The 27,970-nt window shown below is 34.0% G+C and overlaps 1 protein-coding gene across 33 annotated transcripts in view; it reads right to left on the bottom strand.

The window, feature by feature from the left end:
• Positions 1-27,970, bottom strand: part of map2 (microtubule-associated protein 2) — a 208,839-nt gene that overhangs the window by 94,518 nt on the left and 86,351 nt on the right. For all 33 annotated transcript variants that reach the window (XM_009304861.4, XM_009304864.4, XM_009304863.4 and 30 more), the window contains exon 3: positions 11,214-11,306. The gene's annotated coding sequence lies outside the window, so the exon portion shown is untranslated. The remainder of the gene's footprint in view (positions 1-11,213; positions 11,307-27,970) is intronic.

Below are 27,970 nucleotides of genomic sequence, written 5' to 3'. Positions count from 1 at the left end.
CAAGACAAGCACTGGACTACTTCTATACAATGAAAGTAATCTATAAAGTGCATGCTGGAAGGTGTTGCTAACAGTAGGATAACAGGCACTATCCTTCATTCCTTTCCCCATTTATACGTGAATGGATACCTGGCTCACTCCACTGCAGCTGCATTGCACAAACACACGCACGCACGCACGCACACACAAACGGTATTACTAAAATCCACTTAAAACCTACACATTTACAGAGACATGTAATAATATTATTTAAATTTATACTTAAAAACATCATGCACACACAGAACTGTCCTGTTTTTTTCTGGCTAGCATATAGTAAATATATTTTATAAGTGTAAAGCAGGTCGCACACCAGAAGCGCCGCTCGGCGCCACGACACCGAGCGTACATGACAGTTTAAAGTATCACACACCAGACGCGCACATTTGAATGATATTTAACATGAAACTAATCAGATGGCGCTCTGTGGCGCGGCTGAAAAATGAACTGCGTCCTGAGCCGTCGCCGGGCGCCGCCGACAGCCGCCGTCTTGCGGCGTCGGTGTGTGTACCCTGATAGAAACCTATGTTTAGAATTCTAAAATGCTTGGCGCTGCGCGGCGCCGAGCGGCGCTTCTGGTGTGCGACCTGCTTAAGAGTCAAAAAATATTTTGAAATTGATATATTTAATTGTATCCTTCATACTGTATAAAATATATTGCATGCTTTTCAGGTTTGAGAAAAGACATTTTCAGGAATACAATATGTGGATGAAGGTGCTCAGTATTATATACATTATTTATAATAATAATAATAATAATAATAATAATAATAATAATACATTTTAAGAGAATTACATTCTGAAATAGAGTAACAGAAATGTAACTAGTTTTCTACTGTACAAATATATACAATGTGGACATTTTAGATATCAGATAAAGATTTTAATGTATTTTTTTATATAAAATAACAAGGCGAATACATTTTATATGCTTTGAAACATTTTCAAAAGTATACAAATATCTTATCAGTCAATATTAAAAATTTTGGCTATTTTTGGGATATTTAGACTTTGAAAATATCTATTTTTACTGTATGAGGCAACTGGATTGCATTAGATGTGGACTGAGCTGTCTGTTGGTGTTACTGTATTAAGCTGTGAAACGAGGACAGAGATGCAGGTGTCTTACGGGTCTTTTATTTGCTACAGGAAGAGGTTAGCATAAACCTGTGGGTTTTATTTAGATAAAGAGGCTGTCAGTCTGAAGAGTGATGCCTCATGTTCCACTGAAACACAGCTGAAGTACAGTTTCCTCTTGAATTATTCATACAGGAGCACTGTCAAAGGATCTGTGAGAAACTCAATAGTAAACTGGGCATTCAGTGTCCTGTCAAACATTTCTCATGTTCCTAAAGGAAATGCCCAGGGACTTTGAGTGTCTTTTAGAAAAAGGGGTTTCTTAAACATTCAGACCTTTTCTCATAGACATGTCTATTATCTATTATATATTTCTTTAAATAATTTTAAAAATTGATAATAATAATAATAATAATAATAATAATAATAATAATGATGATAATAATAATAATAATAATAATAATAATAATAATAATAATAATAATAATAATAATAATAATAATAATAAAACCAAGCAGGCTACAGTTAAAAGCAAATTAAATATTACAATACTTAGAACTAAAACCATAGCCAGCCTGGTAAAAGGGGTGTTCTTTTGTTCTCAAAAAGTGGAATTTTTGCAGTTTTCCTTACCAACTTTTTAATTATGAGGTTTAAATACTGCAATTTAGTGACATATTTTTAGCTGAATTAGCTTGTCGGGTGGTCATCCTAACCACACTTTTTGAGGTATCAAAAACATTTACTAAATATATAAAATAAAGAAATTAAAATATATATTTTGAAATAAAAATTACATCATCCAGTAAAAAAAATAGTGTCAGTTTAAAATAAATGCATTAAATAAATAAAATAAAACTGTAGCCCATTGTCATTTATTAGGCAAATAACAAATTGGCTAACACATTCAACTTTCTCAGTCAGAATTTGGCCATTTGAATAATAAAAAAGAGTGCATTGTTTTTGTAAGGGGATTTTAGTTAAAGTGGATTGAACATATAAAACAATTAAGTTGTCTCAAAAAAACTCAAGAATTGTGTTGTTTCAGCTCATTTCAAATACAGTAAGTAGTTCAAACAAACGACATATGCCATTTTTTGAGTGTATGGGCTTATTACTGGTCTATTATTAAAATATTAACTTTTTTACCACTTAAAAAGTATGATCTACATCCTAAATCCTACTCAATACCTAAACCCAACTACCACCTTAATAACTATTAAACAGCAGCTAATTGGTGATTTATTGAGCTAAAAGGCATAGATAATGGCTTGTTAACTGTGTGAATTGTTACTTAAAATATAATGTGAGCCAAAAAAAATGATTATTTCAGTAGTTAACAGTGTGACATAAGCTGCCATGTCTCATTGGTCATTGTTTTCATCCTTATTCTTGCAAGTAAGATTAATTTCACTCGCGCTAATATTGCAATCAGTTCATGTTAACAGTGTATGCTGCATCAATAATAGCGTTCAATAAAACATTTAAAAGAGATTACAGACACACGCTGAAATGGTATAAAAGTTCTTCTGGATTTCTTAAATATGCAACAGTAAATCCTCATATAGTTAACTTGCATAAGACAAGTGTCTATTTGCATCTCATTATTTCGTTTTCCCTTAGGATTTCCTCTCATTTTAAATGGAAAAATGATTGTTTTCTGCGAGATCTAAAAATTCACAGCAGAGCTATTCGAATCTGCAGTACGAATGAGACTGCTACAGCATCTTACTCATGCGATCAAAGCCCGCAGGCTAGATTACACATCTGCGGTGAAACCTGTTAAAAACAAGCTTGCATAAGTGTGGTCGTGACACCCTGCGCTGCCTATAGGCTTGATATAAACGCTTGCAAAAATAGAGACAGTGTTATTGAATTACGTTGTGTATAGATGCCAGATTAGTTTCAAGTCTTCATTCACAATCGCTGGAATATCCCATAATGTGTGACTCAAGGCTGACTCACAAAAAGAAAACCATTGGCCCAATTCACAATATTAGCTAATGTTTTTCTTTTTTGTTTGTTTAAACTAAATATACATATAGTTGAAAACAAAACTAGTAAACCTCCTGTGACTTTTTTATTATTATTTTTCAAGTACTGTTAAAAGGAGACAGGACTTTTTTCCAACTCATTCATTAACATAATAGTTTTATTAACTAATTATTATAACTAATTACTTTGTTTTTGCCATGATGACAGTGGCAATTCTTCTATTTATTTAGCAAGATGCTAGTATTCAACTTAAAGTGCAATTTAAAGTCTTAACCCATTTAAGCCCACCGACAACTATACAGTAGTTGCCAAAATTCATAGTTGCTGTTTTCCTTTTATGAGTAATTTTCTACATGTTATGTTTAATTTCTGAATTACATGCAAGCAAACAACCAAAAAAAAAGGAATTTATTTACTTCCTGTCACATGAGGCCTTCAACTTCCTACCCCTAATTTCAGGATGTAAAATGGATGCAAACCCTCGCAAATAAAATCAATTTTTATGATACTAAAAAGGATTTTTTTGTTCACAAATGCATGTCAACATTATCATGAAGGTCTCTAGATTCATCCAAATAAAACAAATATTTTGTACTTGGTTTTTGTACTTTGTCAAGTGTTCAAGCAGCAACTACAGTTGCTGGTGGTCAAATACCTTGCAAGTACATAAATCATGGGGAATAAGGGAATAATGTGTTAATAAATTAATAAATAAAGATTATTGGTCTTGTTTAATGATTTCTGCTTTCATAATACCCCATCTAAACATAACAATTTAACTGATATCTTTGCTTTAAACTAGACTTTTTTCACAACTGGACACACAGCAAAATCCTTAGAGTAAAATTAACATTTCCCACTGGTCCCACTCCCACAGAGAGCTAAAATAATACTGGAGCAGTGTTGAAGTGCCGAGTAAACAGATAATAATGAACTTTTGCTGCCTAAATGCAGAATCACTAAATAAAAACACAAAACTACAACCAAGTTCAGTCACAACCTTAGGCCCTGCTGTCCACACAAATGGTATTGTCTAAATTGCAGCTTTTGTCCTACACAAAAACACAGTATTAGGTCACTGAAAACCAAATTTTTTAAAACCTCTTGTGAGGATGAAGATTTTCAGGGTCTGTTTTTTTTTTTTTTTTTTTTTAGAAAATTAAGAAAAAATGTTTTTGCTTACAAAAATACCTGTGTATGTTTAGACATGGCTTTAAGAAACTGAAACTCAGTTAATCTCTCAAAATCTCAGCTCATCGGGATCATTAAAAAACTCCACAAACAGAATCAGCAGCTTTAATTATTACTAAGCTGTCTGACTATTTCTGTCAGATTTCTACAAAAGTCTGCAGTGAGATTTACTGAAAAATATTTTTTTAAATATATTTTGTTAGATGGCACTATTGTAGTATATTTACTTACATTTGTGTATTTACAACAGTTTTTACTGTATTTTATTTATTTTTTTAATTTTGTAACTCTGTAGTGTTGGACCAAATACTCTCTACCCTTGGGATTTTGCTATGTAGAGAATAATAAATGAAAACTTTTTATGTGGAATTCTTAAGCAGGCTAAAAATATTGACCTATTGTTTTTTTATTAATATTCTAGCCAAACTAAAAGAAATAAGACTCTCCAGAAGAAAAAAAAAGTACTGTTTTTCCTTTCACTTTTAACAATATAAAAATACAAATTTCTCAGGAGGGCTAAATCATTTTGTCTTCAACTGCATTCAAATAGACAAAAATATGCAAACAAGTAAATATACTGAGACATAGCAAAGAATAAATACATATCCACAGACTACTACAAACAACACTCAGTTCAAAATGGAGGGGGATGAAGCAAAAGTATGTTATGTTCCCCAATCTTTTTACAATTCCACATTGCTCCAGTAAATCTTTTATAGCTACTAATAATTCCTGTCCAAATAACAAATGTCCTACAAATTAAAAACCAACTAAATAATTTTATCCCTTATAGCGTCACCCTATAACATTACACAGGAATCCCACATGCATGCATTCATTCATTCATTCTCTTTTCAGCTTAGTCCCTCCATTAATCTGGGGTCGCCACAGCGGAATGAACCACCAACTAATCCAGCATTCATTTTACGCCGCAGATGCCCTTCCAGCTGTAACCCATAACTGGGAAACACCCTTACACACTCATTCACACACATACACTACAGACAATTTAGCTTACTCAATTCACCCCTACTGCATGTCTTTGGACTGTAGGGGAAAACCGGAGCACACAGAGGAAACCCATGCGAACACGGGGAGAACATGCAAACTCCACACAGAAATTCCAACTGATCCAGTCGGTGCTCGATATAGCGACCTTCTTGGTGTGAGGAAATCGTGCAACCCACTGCGCTACCGTGTCGCCATCCCACATTCATAATTACATCTATTTAAAAAAAATATTTCATAAAAGGCATTTAACCACAAAAACATTTCAACATTCAACAAGTTTTTCATTTTTGGAGTTTAATTATTCTCCAAAATCCTACCCCTAATTTGGTTTGTTTGTTCAAACTATTAATTAAAAGAGCTCAATCAACACAATTCTTGATGTTATTTTAGACAACTTAATTTTTTTATGCTCAATCTGCTTAAATTTAAGTTACTGCATCAATTTGTGTTGGGACAACATGAAGGAATTGTGTGGAACCCTGCATTTTTTTACAGCTTGCCTTTCTCAAACATTTTGAAAACATACATTCTTACATGACCTATTTTGCTTTTTTATCACTGACATTTCTTTAAAAGAGCATGCGTTTTTATCAACACGTAAACACTTGGAAATGTATGCGCAAACATCTATAATATGAACAGCTGTATGTGTTCTAGTCAAGTAAGAAGGAGGAAAAAAAGAGACCTCATCTCAAGTCTCAGTGTGGGCGTCCAAACATGGGAACATCGACCCGCCGAGCCACGTCCTACCCATCAACAGGAACATGTAAACATTCATTAGAGCGATCGGAAGAGACTTTGCATTTCTCCTGCCCTCAGAGGGCCCGATGTGCATTCAAAAGCAGCGAGAGGAAGGCTAATGAAAAGCCCTTCTGCTGCAGCTTCGCATGAAAACAGAAGCAGAGAGAAAAGCAAAGCATTGCTTATTAGCTGGCTTTTGTTTTGGTATTTTGCGGGTGTGCGTCACGCTCATCATCAGCTTGAAGGGCTCTCTGCCTCCCGCTCAACCCACTCACAGTTTCAGTGTAGCTCTGAAAACATTCTCTGCTACTGTAACTGCAACCAGCTATCACTGCATTACAATTGAAAGGTGCAAGGTTTTTGAATGCGGATAAGAGGCAGTTTCATGGTACTTTTGATGACAACAGCCTGCTTTACTGCAACTACCTGTATGTGTTTAAAGATGTGTACATTTTTGCAAAAGGTAAAATATTTTGAAAATTTCAGATGGCAAATGCACTAGAGGGCGCTGTGCACATTTTTGCTAATTTGTAATCAGTTACTTGGGGTGTGTTGTATGTTCGGGGTATATTGTTTGTTTGGGTTATGTTGTATGTTTCAGATACACGTCCATCTTGTACAAATCCACGAGAAGATAGGGCTTATTGTACAGATTACCTGCGAATCACTGACCTAAATCCAACCAATAGTGTATTCAAAAGCAAATGTAAGAGAAAAGTGCGCTGCAACCACTTTGGTTAACCTTAATTTCATCATCATTTTTTTTTTTCGAACCATGCTTCACCAGACTAATCTGAATGCTCTGCATCTCAAAAAGTGAGTATACTGACTATGCCAGAAGAGTTATGGAGTTACGGAGGTGAAGTAATTGTATTTGGTTACAAATTATGGACATAATTAAGGTGTTTGGGGCATTTATTTGGTGTTGTGCAAAAAAAACTGCACAAAAATAATCTTTTATTTGTTGATAATACATTCCTGTAAATATCATTAGTGTGAAAAGGAACAAATCATGTGTGTGTGATACTGCCGTATTGTTCATCTTACCTAGAAACTGCAGTCAAACGTTAAGTATGTGTTTGCTGTTTCACAAAAATGTAGTTATTTCCAACACTAAACACGGATTTTTTGGGTTATGGTTACTATGTAATGTAGTTATTTCAGAGGTTATGTGGTCATGCTCACACAAAAAGTGGTAAAGCTTAATTAAATGTTTCAAGGAAAAAGTTCATATGTTTGAATGCATATTTTGCTGTTACTATTTCTGCAGTCTTTACATCTTATACCTATTTAGCAAATTTTAAGATTTTGATCCCCACACACACGCGCACACACAAGCAGGCCTACCTTTCAGGTTGATGTCACTCGAGGGGCTGGAAGGGGTCATAGACATCTATGAACTATTGTACATCTATGAAGGACTCTTCCTATTGATTAGTTACCCAATGTTCCATCATGTTTCTTTGACTAAATACAGATTTTGGAAATGGTATTCTTTTTTTAATCAACCCGTTTATATCTCTCATTGAAAATAATATTTTTTTATAGGATGCTTTTCAATATTATATTTGTGCATACATATTACATTAGTCAGTACTGAAGCCAAATCTAGATCTAGTGTTACAAAATAACTTACAAATATGGTTCAAAAATTTGTAGCCCAATTTTATATGTTAGGGAAAAATATTAAATAAAAATGTCAAAAATAGCAAAATCAGGAGAATTTTTTTGCAATATTTTGCATGAATTTAATTGTATTATCTTTCCATTTCTAAAGATGTTCTAAGACTAAAATATTATTTTATAAATATACCTGTTTAAGTAATCTGTTTTGTTCAAATGCACTAATATATATTACCCACATTTACTGAGAAATGAATAAAAATTCAAAATTGGGTGTACTCCTACAGTATATGCTAAGCACTGTAAAAATATTCATATTAAAAAAAACAACATAACTGAAATTTAAATAAGAAACTGAAAATATACACTTTAAAAGCTATATCAAAACATTTACAAAGACTTTAAAGTACATAATTAAGTCAGTACATTTTAATCACTTCCATTGTCTGCAACTTTTTAAGAACATAAGAAAGTAAAAAATACTAACCAACCCTACACAACAACTGCTGTAGATTGAACTCAATTTGAACTGAACACATAATGGCAGCTACGCTAGACTTATCCAACAAAGACAAAAATGCAGATTGTTTATTGTAATGTGCACTAGACTTCAGACAGGATGATGTCTTCTGGCCAACACTTAAAGCAACCAATTTTTTAACATGACATTTAAGGGCAGATTAATGTGAAATCAGATATACAGTAACAGTGCAGCAGCCAGAGAATTTGGAAACAGGACTCTAGTTTCCCAGTGGACTGATAAAATTCTGTGAGAAAAGAGCCCTGTCTAAAATCACCCATCACTAAACCATCTGTGTGGGGTATTTCTACCCACCAAATCCAGCCATGCAATAGGGAAGGAGTTCTTTCTGTATAAATACTATCAACTACATACAGTAGTTTATATATTTTACTTACATAAAAAATTGCTGTCTAGCCTTGTTTAGTGTGAAATTCAAAAGTTCAAAAGTGACCCAAACAAGGTTATTTTAGTAAACAAGACTAAAACTAGACTATTGGTCAAAAAAAAAAAAGTCTGATTAAAAATAAACAATAAATGAAAAACTAAAAGTCACTGAAAAACGAACTGAAATAAAATAACATATATTCTTTCTTTCTGTTGATAATCTGACCTGTGGCTGTAGAGAGACTCCTGTAAATGCGCTTTTACAGATAAACACATCAGTCAAGAACATGCTTATATAAAGAGGCATCTTTTCTAATGAACATAAAACATGTGTTCTATATTGTCTTCTTTTGCAAACAAATATCTAAACTAGGCATGTTTAATGGAACCCAGGCTCACTGGAATTATGTGCCCAGGGCTACATTTTTGAGTACCAAGAAGTAAGTACCCTGGACTACGTCTTCTTGCAGATTTGTTTTCACAAATCTACTAGGGGCCACCATTTACATTTTTGACAATCTCATCCGTGACATTTCTCTTAAATCCACCAGAGGCCGCTGTGTCCATTTCTGCCAATCTCAACGTCCTTTAAACGTGAAAGAAGCCGGTCGACTTAACATTGTGCATAATAAATCAGCTTGATATCAACTGACCCATCCAAGGCCTTGCCTAACCCAAGCGATAATGTTTTCAAAAGCAAACTAGAAAAAAAAAGTAATCGGAGCAGCATGCTTCTACCACAATCTCACATTGCTTTTTGGTTTCGTTTTACCTGGTTTCTGGAACCGTTCTTTGGTAGATTTAAAACCCAGTCTGGTCCAACATTCAGACAATATTTGTGGTGAGCTACAGAGCAAACCAGTCATGCCAGAAAAGCTGTCTATATGGAGGTAAGCAGTCAGCGGAACCACCACATAGCATTCGTTTTACACTTAGACAGGCACGCACGCTCGCTCGCTAGTTCGCTCGTTCGTTCGTTCGTTCGTTCGTTCATTCATTTTTGTTTGACAAAAATAAGTGAATGCACTTAATTCATCAAGTATGCAACCAATAAAGTTTTAAAAAGAAAACATTTTCATTGTGGTATGCAGCCATATACAATTGAATTCAAAATTATTAGCCCCCTTTAAATTTGTTTTTCTTTTTTAAATATTTCCTAAATGATGTTTAACAGAGCAAAGAAATTTTCACAGTATGTCTGATAATATTTTTTTTCCTCTGAAGAAAGTCTTATTTGTTTTATTTCAGTTAAAATAAAAGCAATTTCAATTTTTTTGAAAACCATTTTAAGGTAAAAATTATTAGCCCCTTTAAGCTATTTTATTCAATAGTCTACAGAACAAACCATCGTTATACAATAACTTGCCTAATTACCCTAACCTGCCTAGTTAACCTAATCAATCGAGTTAAGGCTTTAAAGGTTACTTTAGGCTGTATTGAAGTGTCTTGAAAAATATCTAGGCAAATATTATTTACTGCCATTAGGGCAAAGATAAAATAAATCTGTTATTAGAAATCAGTTATAAAAACTTTTATGTTTAGGAATGTGTTGAAAAAAATCTTCGCTCTGTTAAACAGAAATTGGGGGGAAAACAAACAGGGGGGGGGGGGGGGGGCTAATAGTTCAGACGGTTTAATAATTGTGACTTCAACTGTATGCCAGCAAGCACATATTTTTTGGTTCTCAAATATGTATCCCTGGACACATTCCCAATGAGCCTGTGTTGGTTTGACTACATATGAAGATTTTTAATATAAAGACATTATTCTGCATTTGTTTTTGGATTTGGTGTTTGTTTAAACAATTCTTTTCTTTTTGTTTCTAAGAGGTTTGCACAAGGTTTAATGTAAACTGTGCAAACACTAAACTTTGCTTTGGTCGACACTGGATGTGTTCTGTGAGCTCTGCAATCAATACAAGTAAAACTTAATACATAAAAACTAAACCAAAATGTGTTCATGAAATAATAACTTAACTAAAACTAACAAAACCATCAACGGTGCATCAATGACACACTATGTGCTATATACTTATACTTTACTGTGTACTATACACTAACCCGTTTATGTGTATAGGCAGGGTTAATTTGTCATTCAAAGTGAAGTCAGAAAGGTCCATCCCTTCCACTACAAAATTAAAACTGCAACAGTCGAGTGCAGGATCAAACAAGATTCCACACTTTGTTGTTGTTTTTTTTCAGTTAAGCAGGCATCAATCCAGGTATCTTACTTTATATTGATCTAAGAGCCAATCACACAGCAGAAGTCCACAACAATGGGAACCTAGAAGAGTGTTGATATTAGAGATGCACCAAATTTTCAGCTGACAAAAATAGATTATGCTATTTAACAAACCCTCCCATTTTTGTGGCTTCGGTCATTGTTGGGATACTCTTTTAAATCTGGAAGCATTAACAACTTATATTGAAATATATATCGTTATTGTTCAATATAGATAAGAATTAATCAAGATTGCATTTTTGCCATATCAGCCCTATTGTATACTTAAAAATGTGATAGAATAGTGCTCAAGTGCTCAAATACTTCATTTCATTCACACTGGAGGTGCTGTAATAAGATCTGTTAAGGTTGGTCAAGCTATACATGTGCCACAGGGATTGGCTGTTACCTGTCTAGGTGTTGGTGGTGCTCCAGCGATGATTGGTGGCGTATTTAAAAGGAGGCGTCAGGGCCCTGATGAGTCTCTCAGTGCAACAAACACCTGCAACAGACCATAAGGAAACACGGTTAGCTTAAAAAAATCAGTTGAGAAAATGCCTGAATAAATGCGGGAGAAAGAGCGCAAGGCAATATGTGTTGCTAACACACAGAATGGGCTCATTAGTTCTTTAAGGAGATCACAACCTAGGCAATCAGCATACAACTGCGAACACACACACATACACACACCTGGATGAACCACAGAGCCAGGCCTTCAATATAGCAAACACATTAGTGCTGAACAGCATACTCTTTATTCTACAGTACATCTTTGTTTATATATGCAGTATGGTAAAGCATTGCTGACAAAAAAGGAGAATATTATTTAAAGGGATAGTTCACCAAAAAAATGTAAACATTTACTTGTTCAAAATCTATTTGAGTTTCTTTTTTGTTGTTGAAGACGAAAATGATATAATTTAAAAAATTGCTGGAACCCCTTGACCTCCATTGTATTTTTTCCTGCATTCTTCAATATATATTATTGTATAGGTTATACATGTTCAGCAGAAAGAAAAGAAACTTAAAGGTTTAAAACCACATGATGAGGTAGAGCAGTGGTTCTCAACTGGTTTGGCCATGGGACCCAAATTTTTACATGGCCATCAAGCCGCGACCCAAATTTTAGGAATTATAATTTTAGGAATTATAATTAATTTGTATTTATTTATTAACATAACCAAGTAGTGACAGATAAATCATAAAAAAAATTCACCAAGACCTACAAATAAAAAATATTTTATTGCTGTCATTTAACAAAGTGTATCAAATTATAGAAATATTACAAAGTAAAACGACAAATACTGTAAACAGTGGTTAGGGTAAGGAAAGGTTCAGTTACCATGAACTAAACTGAACTGTTAATAAAACATGTTGATTTGGTTTCTGAATGTTGTCTTAAATTAAAAGGTTTCATGCTCTCTTGTGAGAGTACCTCGCTACTTAAGACACACTAAGGCTTTAAGTCTTTTTTGTCTTCAATATACAGTTGAAGTCAGAAATATTAGCCCCCCTGAATTATTAGCGCCACTGTTTATTTTTTTCCCCAATTTCTGTTTAATGGAGGGAAGATTATTTAAGCACATTTCTAAGCATAAGTTTTAAAAAACAATTTCTAATAACAGATTTATCTTTTTCATGATGACAGTAAATAATATTTGACTGGATAGTTTTCAAGACACTTCTATACAGCTTAAAGTGACATTTAAAGGCTTAACTAGGTTAATAAGGTGAACTAGGCAGGTTGGGGTAATTAGGCAAGTTATTGTATAACGATTGTTTGTTCTGTAGACTATCGAAAAAAAATTAGCTTAAAGGGGCTAAAAATTTTGTCCCAAAAATGGTTTTTAAAAAATTAATAACTGCTTTTATTCTAGCTGCAATAAAACAAATAAGACTTTCTCCAGAAGAAAAAATATTATCTGACATACTGTAAAAATGTCATTGCTCTGTTAAACATCATTTGGGAAATATTTTAAAAAGAAAATAAAAATCAAAAGGGGGCTAATAATTCTGACTTCAACTGTATGTAAATCCATACTTTACATATTTAGGGTCGTATTTGCGCTTTGACATCTGTTGCTATAATAAAATGAAATGTCAAATCAAACCGTAGGGTTGTTTTGCACGCATTTCAAAATAAAAGTTAAATTTAAAAATTAAACTTTTGTTGTCTTTTTGACCACACACTCTGCAACCCACTGAAAATGTTCCCACAACCCACCAGTTGAGAAACACTGAGATAGAGTAAATGATGAGGTAATTTTCATTTCTGGGTTTTCCCTTTAAATTTCAACCGGTATTACTCTATTTTAGCTCAAGAAGCATGTCTTATTATTAAAGCTTAAAATAGATTATTATTTCAGTGGAGTGAGAGAGACCTTTTTCTGAATTATTAAATGAATATGAAGCAGAAATAGAAATATGTGGTAACAATTAAAATGCATCCTGATTAAATGTATTAGGGGTTTTTAGTCATTTTAAAGGAATAGTTTACCAAAAAAATGAGATCACAACCTAGGCAACCAGCATACAGCTGCGAACAACACACACACCTGGATAAACCACAGAGACAGGCCTTCATTGAAGCAAACACATTAGTGCTGAACTGTGCATTTATTCTAGATCTTTGTTTATATATGCAGTATGATAAAGCATTACTGACATAAAGGACAATATTATTTAAAGGGGCAGTTCACCCAACTATAAAAATTCTGTCATCATTTGAGTTTCTTTTTTCTGTAGAACACAAAATAATATATTTTAAAATTTGGTGGTTGCTGGTACTTTTTTTTCCTACTATGGAAGTAGATGGGTACTAGAATTCTTTAAAATAACCACAAAAAAACTCAGGTTTACATGAGGGAGAGTAAATGATGAGGCCGTTTTCATTTCTGAATGAGCTATCCCTTCAAATTTCAACAGATATTACTCAATTTAAGCTAAAGAAGCATGTCTTATTAAAGCTGAAAACAGATGTGCTACTCAGTGATGCACCTTTTTTCTGTATCCTTCAATGAATATGAAGCAAAAATAGAAATCTGTGCACTGTTAACAATGTTTGTAAATTACACAATATTTAACTGTGATATGATCTGTATTTTACTGTAGGACAGCAATGCAATGTTACTGTATTTTAAATTTGCACTGTGAAAACTGCTGTATATTTTTTATAGTAAAGATAAATAATTCTAAATAATTACGCAGCAAGGTGTAATGGTGCTTTAAATGTAAATACAGTATTGTTTGCTGCAATTTAACTTACATTAAGTTATAGGCAAACTGCTGCCAGTAAGTTACTGTACATTATACAGGAAGTTGTTAACAGTGTGGAAACAATTAAAACGCATCCTAAATTAATTGTATTACCCTGGTGTTTTTTAGTCATTTTAAAGGGACAGTTCACCCAAAAATAATAATTGTCATCATTTACTCTCCTTTCACTTGTTCCAAACCTGTTTAATTTTCTTTCTTCTGTTGACTACAAAAAAAAAGATATTTTAAAGAATGTAGGAAATCTGTAAACACTGACTTCCAATTGAGGTAAAGTTGTTTTACATTCCCACATTTGTTTATTTTAATTTGAATATTCAGTCAGAATTGGCATGAAAGCATAAGTTCAAAGTAACAATATACTTATTTAATTGACTGTAGAAAATGCTGTACTTTAATAATCATTGGCTGCTAATATGATTTTCCTATTTAGAATTCGCAAAGAATACTTTTCTGAATTTATATTTTAAGGTAGAACGTCTAAATATCTGAATATAAAACCACCTCTATTGACTTCCAAAGTATCTTTCCTACACTCTTAGAATGACTTAAAATTTTCCTTCACTCTTCCTACACTTTTCCTATACTCTTAAAACTGAATTTGCATAAAACATGAAGAAACCTAAAGCAATTACTCCATATTTAACCTAATTTGAGTTGAAATAAGCAATACTATTGAGTAAGGCTTTAAAAATAAATAAAACATCTGTAAATTTAAGTAAAATATGCACAAACCTACAGTATAACATAATTTGTTCATGTTTCACTCCATTTGAGTCAAAATAACCCATAATGATTTAGTAAGGTCTAAAAAAACATCCAAACTAAAAAAAAAAATCTCTTTACTCTAAATAAAAATGTGCTAAAAGTTTTGTATGTTTCAAATGCTATTGAAATCTTGTGCGCAGACCATCCAAAACAGTTCAAAATCATTTACATTAAGACGCTGGCTTAGAAGAAAGATTCCTTTATAGACTATAAACACCAAGGCAGCTCAAAGGGTTTAGAAACAGAGTATTTATCTCCTTCACACACCCCATGCACATAAAAAAAGCCTGACATAGATTTCCACAAGCGAACATCTCCACAGGCCTGAACTAAATAAAGAGCTCCAGTTATCAGCGTATGACACAAAAGTCACCTCTGCTAACTCCATTCACAGCCGCTTCGACATGTCTTTATTATAGAGCATAATGTACTTATGGCTGCAGCCGTGGTTCCAGATAAACTTGAACAACTCTGTATTCCCAATAGCGTTGGGGACTGTTTGTGTGAGTGATAGAAGGTTATAAAGAGTGTCTGCAGTAAGAACTAGTCTGGAAATGGCTGAAGGGAACATATACAGGCCTCAATAGTGTACTGGTGTATATATACACTACATGATAACAATATATTACAGCACTGTGGTGTTAACATGGCATCAAAGGCTGAAATTAATCAATGCAGTTCCATTGAGAAGTTGAAATTGAACATAAAACTGGATGCTATGGTATAAGTGAATATAGAAATAATACAGTCACTGTGTAGGACTGAGAAACACACTATGACTGTTACATACACATATTGCATCCATACACTATGCTTACACTTTCAAACATGGTCAAGTTGCCAGCAAACAAATATGTACATGTGTGTTTGTTTAATGTGAATATGTCTTCTTTTTTTGTCAACTGTCTAAGGTTATCACTGTGTTTATGTACCATTTACATACAAATCTAATTTCAAACTATATCCTACTTTATCTTTCCACAATAACCACAAACACATGCTCCTTTAAGCAAAATTTATTAAAAAAACAAACAACAGAAAGATAACATACACTCACCAGCATCCTCTCCTCAGAATCAAACCTGTTCTGTTTGCAAGCAAGGACATTTATACATTTCCCACCATCCATTCAGAGCGGCCATTTTGTGGTGACATCATCAGGGTCATGACCTCTAGGCCAATGATAAAACTCATTGTTCTGTGGTTTACACTCCTATTAGTTGTGTGTTGTGTTGTATTTTGAGTTATGTATGCATATTAATTTACATCTGTTAATTTATATTTAGTTTAGTGTATTGTATGTGTGAATTTGTGTATATATACCTATTAAACTCTAAAATGGTAGAGCCCATGGGAGGGGCCAATGATATAAAATGGCTTCCAAACACTCACTCAAGGTGCCTGTGTCATGAGAAATTGAGTCCCTCCTGAGAATTTTATTTGTAGTCCCTCTTATTTAAACACAATTTTAAACCTCATTCATATATCATTTGGAATAATAAGAACACCTTGTATAAAACAAATCTCTATTTTTCAATAACTGGTTTAAAAATGTTATCATTTTTGTGTCTGAACTTTTCAATGAAAGTGGTTTACTTTGTAACTACTCTGAATTTTTTGTTAAGCATGGAATTCCTGTAAGTTCAAAAGACTTTGCTGTTGTCGTTGATGCTCTCCCACAAGTGGTTTTATGCTTTTTAATGGACTTTAAATTACAATTACTTCTCATTCAGTTGACCTTTGAAAAACATTTATTGATAAACACTGCATTTCTATATCTAAATCAAAATGCAATAGGAAAATAAGAGCCCTGTTTCAGGAAGATTCTGTTACTGTGCCTTATGTAATATGTCATATTGGAATGGTTTTGTGAATGATATTTGCTGGAAAAAAGTTTGGTCACTACCCCACAATTGTTTTATAACAAACTAAATAAGAGAAGTTACCTCTAAACATTTATAGATGCTGTCCAGAGAAGTGTAGTCTTAAAAGGCTTAAGAATGATATTAACACCAACTGTTGCTTAGTGAATCCTGAAACTTCTGTTCATTTATTTTGGAATTGCCCTCATTCAATGACATTTTGGTGTGATGTTCTTGATTTCATAAAAAAATATGTGAAGGCAGATTATGCATTTACATATAAGAATGTTATCTTTGGTTTCTATGAATGTGAATAAGGAAAATAATACTTATTTCATAAATCTTATTTTTTGTTGGCCAAATTTTATATTCACAAGAGCAAGGTTTGTCAGTGTTAACCTTTTTTTCCTAAATTTAAAATTGAAATGAAAATGTATTTTGAGTGTATTGAGGGACCAAAAAATGTAAAACCAATACGAACAAGGACTTGGATGAAGGACTTGGCACTTATCTTGGACTAAATGACTGAAAACCCCTGGATTGTTGTTTGATTGATGACATTTGTTGTTAATGTTTTCAACATGATTCAATTAAAAAAAAAAAAAAAAGAATAATACACAATAATACACCTTAAAGCTGGTAACAATAAAATCATAATAATAAGAAGAATAACACTCAGGGTGGGTAGTTGTAGGAGTAATGTGTGTTGTGTGGAGATTTTTTGATTTGGCTGAACAAGTCTGTAAATACTTTTTGTAAATATTGTATTTTTCTATTGCTATTTTGCACTTTTACATGTAGTTTACAGCTACAGTAGATACTTTTTTCCACATTTGTGCGAAATAAACCACCTTTCACCTTCATCAGCAGCTTCTATGTCACTTTTGCCTCTCATCCACCAATTTGATTCTAACACATACTGTACATTTGTATTGCACAGTAATTAAAATTTTATATGTATATTACCCCCCCCCCCCCTGTTAATACTGGTAAATGCATTTAAAATTTACCAATATGGCAAATTATTTTTTAAAAAGTCAATCATTTACATTATTTTTTATTTACTTATTTAAAGTATTATTTATTATTGTTAATGTTTGTTATGTTTAAAATGACAAAAAGTAGCTTTGTTTTCTTTTGCAGCCTTAGTCTATTATAATAACCCTGCTTTTTAGTACATTTTGTAAACAATGTAGGGTTTTAGGATTTAAAAATCTGATTTATCCTGCAAATTGCTTTCAAAAAATGATCAGTTACTTTTTTTTGCAAGTTTATGGCTGTCAGTCAGTCTGTCTGTATAATGTATCCGGTTGTTATGGGTCAGAAATGAACAGGGGAGCTCAGACTCTGCTCTTGTGCTTCAGGGGATGTGATATGGAAAATGCAGCGTTTTCCTCTCTGCCAGCACATAATATGCGAGTCTCCACACACTGACTCACGCTGCATGAACATGAGGGCAATCCATGGCATATTCACACATAGAACTAGAGAGAGTAATGCCACCCTTAAGGGCACAGAGAGACCTGCACGGGTCCCAGAGCCGGAAAACTGACACACTGAACACACACAGAAGAACCTATATATATATATATATATATATATATATATATATATATATATATATATATATATATATATATATATATATATATATATATATATATATATATATATATATATATATATATATATATATATATATATATATGTGTGTGTGTATGTATAGGTTTTTCCCTGTGTTGGGCTGCGGCTGGAAGGGCCTCCGCTGTCTAAAACATATGCTGGATAACTTGGCGGCTCTTTCTGCTGTGGCGACCCCTGCTTGATAAATAAACTGACCTCCTGTCTTCAAAATAAAAATAAAAATATCACAAAATATATACTGTGCCTTGCTGCTTTTGAAAAAAAAGGAACTGCCAAATTCATATAGTGTAAAATTGACATGTAATAACAACCAAAACAAGATTTAAGGACACACAAAAAAGTTAGCCAGCATCAGGAACATGGATGCACTGGGGAGCTGTAGATTGGGGTACGAATTCGCCTACGAATAGATTGCATCAAAAAACCACAAGTAATCTTGACAAATTATAAATTTCATCAGTCTAAAGCTACAACCCTCAAGCAGTGATTGCAGCTAGTTGTTTTTAAATAGGAAGCTTATAAAGAATATATTTGCTAAATTGGTGTAAGTTGTACAGAACACACTTAGATATGGAGTACTTATCATCGTAATAACAAGACACACACGCATTCATTTCAGTACATCATGGTTTATTTTGAAAGGTAAGAATCCTCCGAACAACATACCATATAACACATTTAGTCCAACGACACAGTCGTTGTAGTGTTGAATTATGGTTGGTTATTTGCTTGTTTATGTCACCGTTTCTGCCGAAGACCTGTTGTTTACATTGGTTACTATGTTACTTACACCCAAAAATGGCGTCTTTGTAGTAAAAAGCAATGTCATAGCTTATAGTATTACAGTGTTACAGATAAAATGAGACCACAAACTGAATAAAAAGTCAAAGTTACAGTTACTACAATCTAAACAAAGCAGTCAAGTGTTTTAATGTTCTGCATATGCTATCTGTAAGTCCCTTTTAGCCTGTAACTTACTTTCTAGTTTGATTGATGGAGAATTTAGCCAATAACTGGATGCTCTTTAGAAATATGGTCACATTTGTTCATCTATTGGACACTTTGTTGTTGTTGTTTTTGTTGTTGTTGTTGTTGCTGCTGTTGTTTTATTGCTCTCTGTGCATGCTCACTGGCTCAGTGCCCTGACAATCATTACATGACTGATTTAATGTAAACAATAGCCATGTCAATGAAGAATTTTTTACTTTTTCACCTACTTTTCAAGTCCTTTATTATTATTGTTTTTTTTTTTTTTTTGTATCTTCATGAATTCCTTATCCAAAGAGCACTGACGAATCAATTACCCTAGAGGCAATTTTTGGTTTGATTCAAGAATTAAGGATATTTAAAAAAGGGAAAAAAGAAGAATTTGTTGTATTTGTTGCACTGCAGTTCCTTCTTAAAATTACAGACCAATTGTATTACTTGCCAAAGCTTGTACACTCATATTGGCATTGAATGAGTGTTTGTTCTGGACCCTGAACACCAACCAGTGAAGGCAGAGGACGGAGAGCCCAGCGCTGTCTGGAAAAGATCTGGTAACCGCAGGCTCTGGTGTGGCCATCTCGCTTTCTCTTCAGGATGTCATTATGTGATTTTGAGAGCAAGCAGTGTCTAAATTAGCCCTGTGCCTCCCTTGACTAAACTCACTGACTATACAGCCCCAAAAGAGCTGCATTAACTCTAAATTAAGCACATTATTCCAAAACCTGAAAAAGACAGAAGCTGGAGTGAAAAACAGACACATGACAGCAGAGCTTTTTATAGCAGAGAGCAGATCTGCATGTTTAAAGCAGGGAGACAAGCATATTTCTTTTTGAAAATCCTGAAAAATACAATATATTAGTGGAATTTATGGGCAACGCCACAGAATTTGGCACATTTGGTTGAAAAAAAAACACCATTAGTGTCATTCACTGAATCAAACCTGGCTAAAACAATGCAAAATTTGGGTAGTGATTGAAAATCTAACAGACATGAAACAAGTCAAAAAATAATCATCAAATAGACAGGAATGAATGACCACCCATGTGTAGTCTATCCCCAGCAGACACAAAACACCATAAGACTTTAATATTAAGTTAGATTTAGGTTGCCAGCGTCTAAGGACAATGTTATTTTGATGATTTTGACAATGTTGATTTAAGGTTGTGTTGGAAAGTAGCCAAAATCCAATGTCAAGCCAACATCTTAAACCAACGTCATACTGATGTCAAATTCTGACATTTATTTATTAGGTATGGCAACCAGTGTCTTTGGATACTGACACCAGCCTGACGTTGAGTTCTGACGTCAAAACGATTTTCATTTCCACCCAAAATGCAACGTCCCACTATGTTGGGGTACAAGGTCAATCTGACGTCATGTTGACGTCCTGTGCCTGTGGGTATAATCTGCAATAATTTGCTTACTACTCTATTTTTTAAACTATTGTTAGACGTCTATTATATTTTCACTGACAGCCCACATTTAGACTTATTTTTGTTAAAACATTGATGTTTGGACATTGATAAGATGTCTTTTTAACGCACACTAAGATGGACTTTCAGAGCTCCTCAGAAAGTCACATCACAAGAATCTTACACACAGACATTTACATTTACAGACATACTGTAGGCAAATGTGTGACATTGAAATATGTGATTTTCAGAGCAAGCACTACCGTATAAATTAGCATTGTGCCTTCTTTGACCTAACTAAAAAAGAGCTACATTAACTTGCAGAAACTCCAAACTAAAGGCGTACTCACATTATGTACAGTTGCCTTGAACCGAGCTGAAGCACGCTTGTCCTCCCTCCCGTCTCCCCCGGCGCTCCGCACTCACGATAAATTCGGGCCTGGGCATGCTTACATCATCGATGATGTGCTTTTCAGTAAGCGCTTTCGCTCAGCTCGGTGTAGATTTCTTTAGTTATATTGTTTTAGTCGTTTTGGATGTGGTGACTTGCATTCAAATATTTCATCGAACACAACAGCTACTTTTGACGCTCATAAAAACTAGAAAATTCAAAAATCCAAATGAAACAGTCCCTTAAAAGTCACAACCATCCGGGCCAGGGCCAGCCAAGTGAACCTGAGCCCGATTCAGAGCACTCACACTTATCAAACGATCTGGGAAACAAGCCTGGGTACAATTCGCATAGCACCGTGTGAGTGCACCCTAAGCATATAAAAAACACACTGAAAAACAGATACATGCAGCAGAGGTACTTGAATCCATGTACAGGGAGACGGGCAGATGGTGTAAATATGCTTCTGCTGAACTGCTATCTCACCCCAGCACTGTAGGCTATGGACACTAAATGCCCAACAGACATGCTTTATGCACTACAGAATGTGTTTTATTATGCTATTTTGCCTACTGCTCTTCAACATGAATTATTTTTTAAAAGGTAGCTGGTGAATTACATCCCATAAAGCCACACTCTCAAAAAAAAAAAAAAAAAATGTTTTTGTTTTTTTTTTAGATCTCAAAAAGCATATACAGCAGCCTCTCGTGGATTTGCGAAAACAAAAACCGCAACCAAAAAAATGTAGCTGCTATATACTGTATAGAGGTAAGTTTTCAGAATGAGCCAGGATTGGATACAGTATGTGAGACATTTTCAAACTACAGATACATAGTTGGTGCTGTGCAAATTGCATGAAAAATCAATAATTATCTCTGTAAATATCATTAGTGTAAAGGGAACAAAAGTTATTGGTGTCATAATGCACCATGGCATTAATTTTACCTAGAAACTCCAGGAAAACTTACAGTTGAAACCAGAAGTTTACATACACTATATTAGAAAGGCACATAACCATTTAAAAAAAAAAGTCAAATGTTATTGTGACTAAACTTTTTCTCTTTTAGGGAAGTTAGGATTAGCAAATTTGTTTCTGTCATGCTTAATAGCAGAATAATGAGAGATACTTTTTGAAAAATTGTTATACCTTTCTTAAAAGTCAAGTTTACACACAATAAGATTATTATGCCTCTGAAAAAGCTCTGATGATGGTGTCATGGTTTTTGAGGTTTCTGATTGGTTAACTGACAGCATTTGAGTTAATTGGAGGCACAACTGTAGAGTAGTATTCAAGGAAAACCTCAAACACACTGCTTCTGTTTGTGACAATATGGGAAAATCAACAAGCCAGAATCAACAAAAAAGCCAGATTACGAATTGCTAAATCACACAGGAAAAGGAATACTTTTTGGAGACATGTCCTGTGGTCTGATGGAACTAAGACTGAACTGTTTGGCCATAATGTCCAGTGTTACATTTGAAGGACAAAGTGAAAGCTTACAAGCCTTGGAACACCATACCAACTGTGAAGTATGGGGGCGGCAGCATCATGTTGTGGGGCTGTTTTGCTGCAGGAGGGACTAGTCCACTTTAAAGCATAGATGGCATCATGAAGAAAGAACATGTAGAAATACTGAAGCAACATCTCAAGACATCAGCCAGAAAATTAAAACTGCCAAATTAGTTTGAAATGTGCTTTAAGAACAACAGAGTGAATGTTTTGAAGTGGCCATCACAAAGCCCTGAGCTCAATCCTATAGAAAATTTGTAGGCAGAGTTGAAAAAGCTTGTGCGAGCAAGACAGCCTACAAATCTGACTCAGTTACAATTCAGTCAGGAGGAATGGACCAAAATTCCTTCAAACTATTGTGATAAGCTTGTGGAAGGATACCCAAAACATTTGACCAAAGTTATACAGTTTAAAAGGAAAGCAAAAAAATACAAAGGAAATGTATGTAAACTTTTGACTGTCTAGAAATTAATAACATTTCTCATTATTCTGACATTTAGCAAATGTAAATCATTTAGGTAATCCTAACGGACCTAAAATAGTAAACCTTTAGTATGATTTACCATCAGACATTTAAAAAAAAATGGTTATGTTCCTTTTTTTAGAGTGTATGTAAACTTCTGGCTTCAACTGTATATGTTGAAGTATGCTTTTGTGTTTTCACAAAAATGTAGACTAAGGCACATACCAACAACGAGCCTAAGTTGAATATGCTTCACAATTTCAATTAATTGGCATGTTTTTGATTGCTTAAATTAAAATCAACTTTTAAAAAACACAAAAACAAAATTAAAATTGAACAGAAAAAAATGGAATTAGGGTAAAAATACAACATAGGCTCATTCTAAAAACATAGCTCATATACATTTCTGGAGATGGCGATTTATGTAGCCAGAAGTACGTATGGCTGCATTTCGTCTTTAAAACAAATGCTACGGGGCGATGTGATGCCAGTCCCACTTATCTCCGTGTGGACAGCTTTTCCACTGTTACCAGTTGACTGTCAGCGGACTTGTGATGCAGAGAAGACAAAAACTGAAGCCAAAAATAAAATAAACAAGTGAATAACAGGGTGAGAATATGGTAAAATCTGAAAATGTGGTTGAAATCAGAGGACTATTATTTTTTCTGTATTCCATTTCAAAACACATTTGGTTGGGTTAAAGGAAGTAGGTGGGCGCCGATCAATCGGTGCTTTTAAAACACTTTTGGTTGGGTTTAGGGAAGGGGGTTAACCAATAAGTCAGTCAAATAGCACTTGGAAGAGAAATCTGAGATCTCAAAAAGCGTACACGGCGTCCTCTGGTGGATTTGAGAAAGCAAAAACTGCAAAAAATAAAAATAAACTTCCCCTCCTGGAACATATCTGGCACTCTCCAAAAATGTATATTGGGCTACATTTTCAGAATGGGTTCAAAAATATGTAAAAATGTAATTAAACAAAAACAAAAACAAAAACAAAAATAAGACACTACAAAGAGACCAGAAAAATGCATTAAGAAAAAGTAAGGTCAATTTTGATTCCATATTGATTTTTCATAAACTCAGACAGAACATGTGGCATGTGAAAATTTGACTCCAAGAAAGAGAGTGCTTCATATCATCTTAGTGCAGACTTGTTTTGGCTGTTTACAGAGCCGAGGGCGGTCACTGAGACAAGTGTGATTCTCAGGACACCTATTTTTAGTGTCATCTGTCAGGTAGCGAGGACATTTTGTGCATGCCACCTCAGCCCCTCAAGAAACACACACTTTCAGCAGCTTTACTGTTTTTTAGAGACCCAAATTAACAGAAGCAAATACAAAACCACTAATAGGTAATATCTATCCACTAATATCTTCCATTCTTTTTTTTTTTTACTATGAATATGATTTTGTAACCTGTAATGTGTTTTGAAAGAAAAAAATATCGACAATAAGGATATCACTGAGCCACTATTAAACAGTCTTCTTGTTTTTCGAAACACCAGTCATTTCATTTCAATCTCTTGTAAAGATATTCATTAAAAAAAATGACAATGTCAGATGATAGATTTATGCATCATCTGAGATATTTCTCATTATATTGTAATATTATCTGAGCTATGGGCTTTCATATTATGTAAATTATGAAGCTGCCAAGATGCCTGTCTCTACTTGGAAGATAAAGGTTTGACAATAAAGCCAGACTTTTACTTTTGCTATCAAAGATTAATTATTTGCCAACAAGTGAGACATAATAAGCATGCATTCATATAATGTGTGTAAAGTTGATGATAAATCAAAAGCAGGGTGCGAATTATTGACGTCTTTCATTTATGTTCGGTAGCATGCCTCAGTGAACCAAATTCATATATTTAATTCAATTACATCTAATTTATTAATCAATCTTGTTATTATGTTTTCAGTGTTTTGACGGATATTGAGTGGCTCTCAATGACATTTGTGATATTAAATAAACGGTGACAGGTTTGCTTTCCTTCACCTATTAATGGATGACTATGAAAGACTGCACATATGTTTTATTTTACTGTTTAACTTCCATGTGCGAGCCAGTGTATAATAAAGTACAAACTATGCATCTAGTTTTACAAACAACCTTTTAAAGAAACATGTTTTGTGAATACCTACACTGTCTGTTGGTGCTCTAGATTTGCTGGTTTCAAACCGGTGAATTAATATTTTTGGCACACAGATGCATTAAAAATGGTTTGAACCATTATAGGGGTGGTCAAGTGTATATTGAACTTATCTATTTATTATTATTTTTATTATTATTATTATTATTATTATTATTATTATTATTATTATTATTATTATTATTATTATTATTATTATTACCATTATTTAAGATCAGGACAAACTATTTCTTAACTATTACAGACCCCACCCACCATGCATCTTTTTTTTATGTCCTTCAGGGTCCCCCATGTAATTTGCACCCTGAACAAAAGAATGTGGGGTTGTGGTTCTACAGATATATTTCCCCAAAAAAAGTCCCAATTTACTAATCCTTTACTTGTTCAGAACATATTTGAGTTTCTTTCCACTGTTGCTGAGACCCATTGACTTCCATATTAATTTTGCATCCCAGGAACCAGCATTCTTCAAAATATCTTCTTTTTTGTTCAACAAAAGAATGAACCTCAAAAACAAATGAGGGAAAGTAGATGATGAGGTAATCTAGAGGTTTTGGGCAAACTATCCAATTAAGGCTGGAATTCCAGCCACTAAAAACTTGAATATGTTTATAGTAAATGTGATTTAAATGAACAGCCTTTTTTTTTTTGTTAATTTTAGTTTCATCTTCAATATTTTTAGCTTTGATTATTTAAAAGAGGGAGTATTAGATATGGCGCTTCTCTGTATAACCTTTAGCACTAGAGTTGGGTACCGAGACCTGGTACCATTTTGACACCGATACCTTTGTTACCCGAACTAATCAGCATTGAATTTTAATGCTTAACTTTATTTATTTATTTATTTTTAAGAATGAAAAATTACAACTACAATCAGGAGATCAATATAAGAGAGATACGAAAGAGGGTAAATACAAGCGAAAGAAAAAAGACTAACAAAACAAAGAAAGGAGTAAGTAAATTACAATGGTCACACTTTACAATAAGGTTCTTTAGTTAATGTTAATTAATGCATTTACTAACATGAACAAACAATGAACAGTACATTTACTACTGTATTTGTTCATGTTTGTTAACGTTAGTTAATGAAAATACAGAAAATATTAGTTCATGTTAACTCATGGTGCATTAAGGTTAACAAGCATGGACTTGAATGTTAATAATGCATTAGTAAATGTTTAATTATGAATAATACGTGCTGTACATGTGTTGTACAGCATTAGTTCCTGTTAGTAAATGCATTAAGTAATGAACCTCATTGTAAAGTGTTACCATTACAATTGTATAAAAGTGTATGAAAATAAATACATTAAGAGAATTACAGGCAAGCTATCTAACTCAAATCAGTCATTAGACAACAGTTCTTCATATAATACCAAGAATCTGACACATTTTTTGTTGTTACACATATGGAAAGATTTGAGCAGTGAGTCAACTTCAATCGGAAAACGTTGAAAATGTAGAGATTGAAGCCATGCAGTTTTATTTACGTATAAAAAAATTTCCAACCGAGATAAAAAAGTTGAAGATAAATCCTTTAGACTTATGTGCAGAATCTGAGTAATGACAAATAATGTCTTTTAAACTAATAGATTGTGCAAAGGTAGGAAGCGTTTAAATAATGATACATGTCGAACCAAAATTTCTAAACAAATGTACACATACAACTTAAATGTATTAAAGTTTCATCATCCTTACCACAAAAAGTACAATTGCTCAGAATATAAACATATTTGGAAATAATGACTTATTCATATATTCATTCGTATATTCATTCATTTTCTTGTCGGCTTAGTCCCTTTATTAATCCGGGGTTAAAACAGTGGAATGAACCGCCAACTTATCCAGCAAGTTTTTACGCAGCGGATGCCCTTCCAGCCGCAACCCATCTCTGGGAAACATCCACACACACACTAATACACTACGGACAATTTAGCCTACCCAATTCACCTGTACCGCATGTCTTTGGATTGTGGGGGAAACCGGAGCACCCAGAGGAAACCCACGCGAAGGCAGGGAGAACATGCAAACTCCACACAGAAACACCAACTGAGCCGAGGTTCGAACCAGCAACCCAGCGACCTTCTAGCTGTGAGGCGACAGCACTACCTACTGCGCCACTGCCTCGCCAGTTGGGTATATTTTATGCAATATTTTAAAGTGGCTGTGCTTAATTTTGGTGCTACTGGTGCTGCGACAAGGACGTAAGAAACATCGAGGAGTACATCAAAGGCACACATAGGTACACGTTGTGTCACACCATCTCTAAACATTTCATTCTAAACAACTTTGAGGGATATGAACATCAATGTTTTTGTTCTTGTTGCTCAGGGAATGCATGCACATAGGCAACGTGCGCAGTACAGCGTATCCAGTGAGAACTCCCTTCAGATTCATCAACACGCATCATCGCATTTATCAAATTTGCCTAAACGTTCTTAAGTATGTCTATATTTTACAAGCAATGATTCTGACACAGCAACATGCAGCAGATGCTTTACAAATGTTGCCTTTAATGGGGGGAACACATCAAACTTACAGCATTCGAGGGCACATGGAATTAACTTAAATCATCTGCCACTTTCACTGAGTACGTTCACATGGACAGCAATACTCCAATTTTAATATGATTAAGACAATACTTTGATTAAGAGTCTACCATGTAAACAGCAATTTTTTATTACCCTAAAGCACCGCAGACA

This window comes from Danio rerio, chromosome 9 (genome assembly GCF_049306965.1).
Source record: "Danio rerio strain Tuebingen ecotype United States chromosome 9, GRCz12tu, whole genome shotgun sequence".
NCBI lineage: Eukaryota > Metazoa > Chordata > Actinopteri > Cypriniformes > Danionidae > Danio > Danio rerio.
The sequence above is the reverse complement of the archived record's forward strand: the minus strand, read 5'-3'. Positions and strand labels throughout refer to the sequence as shown.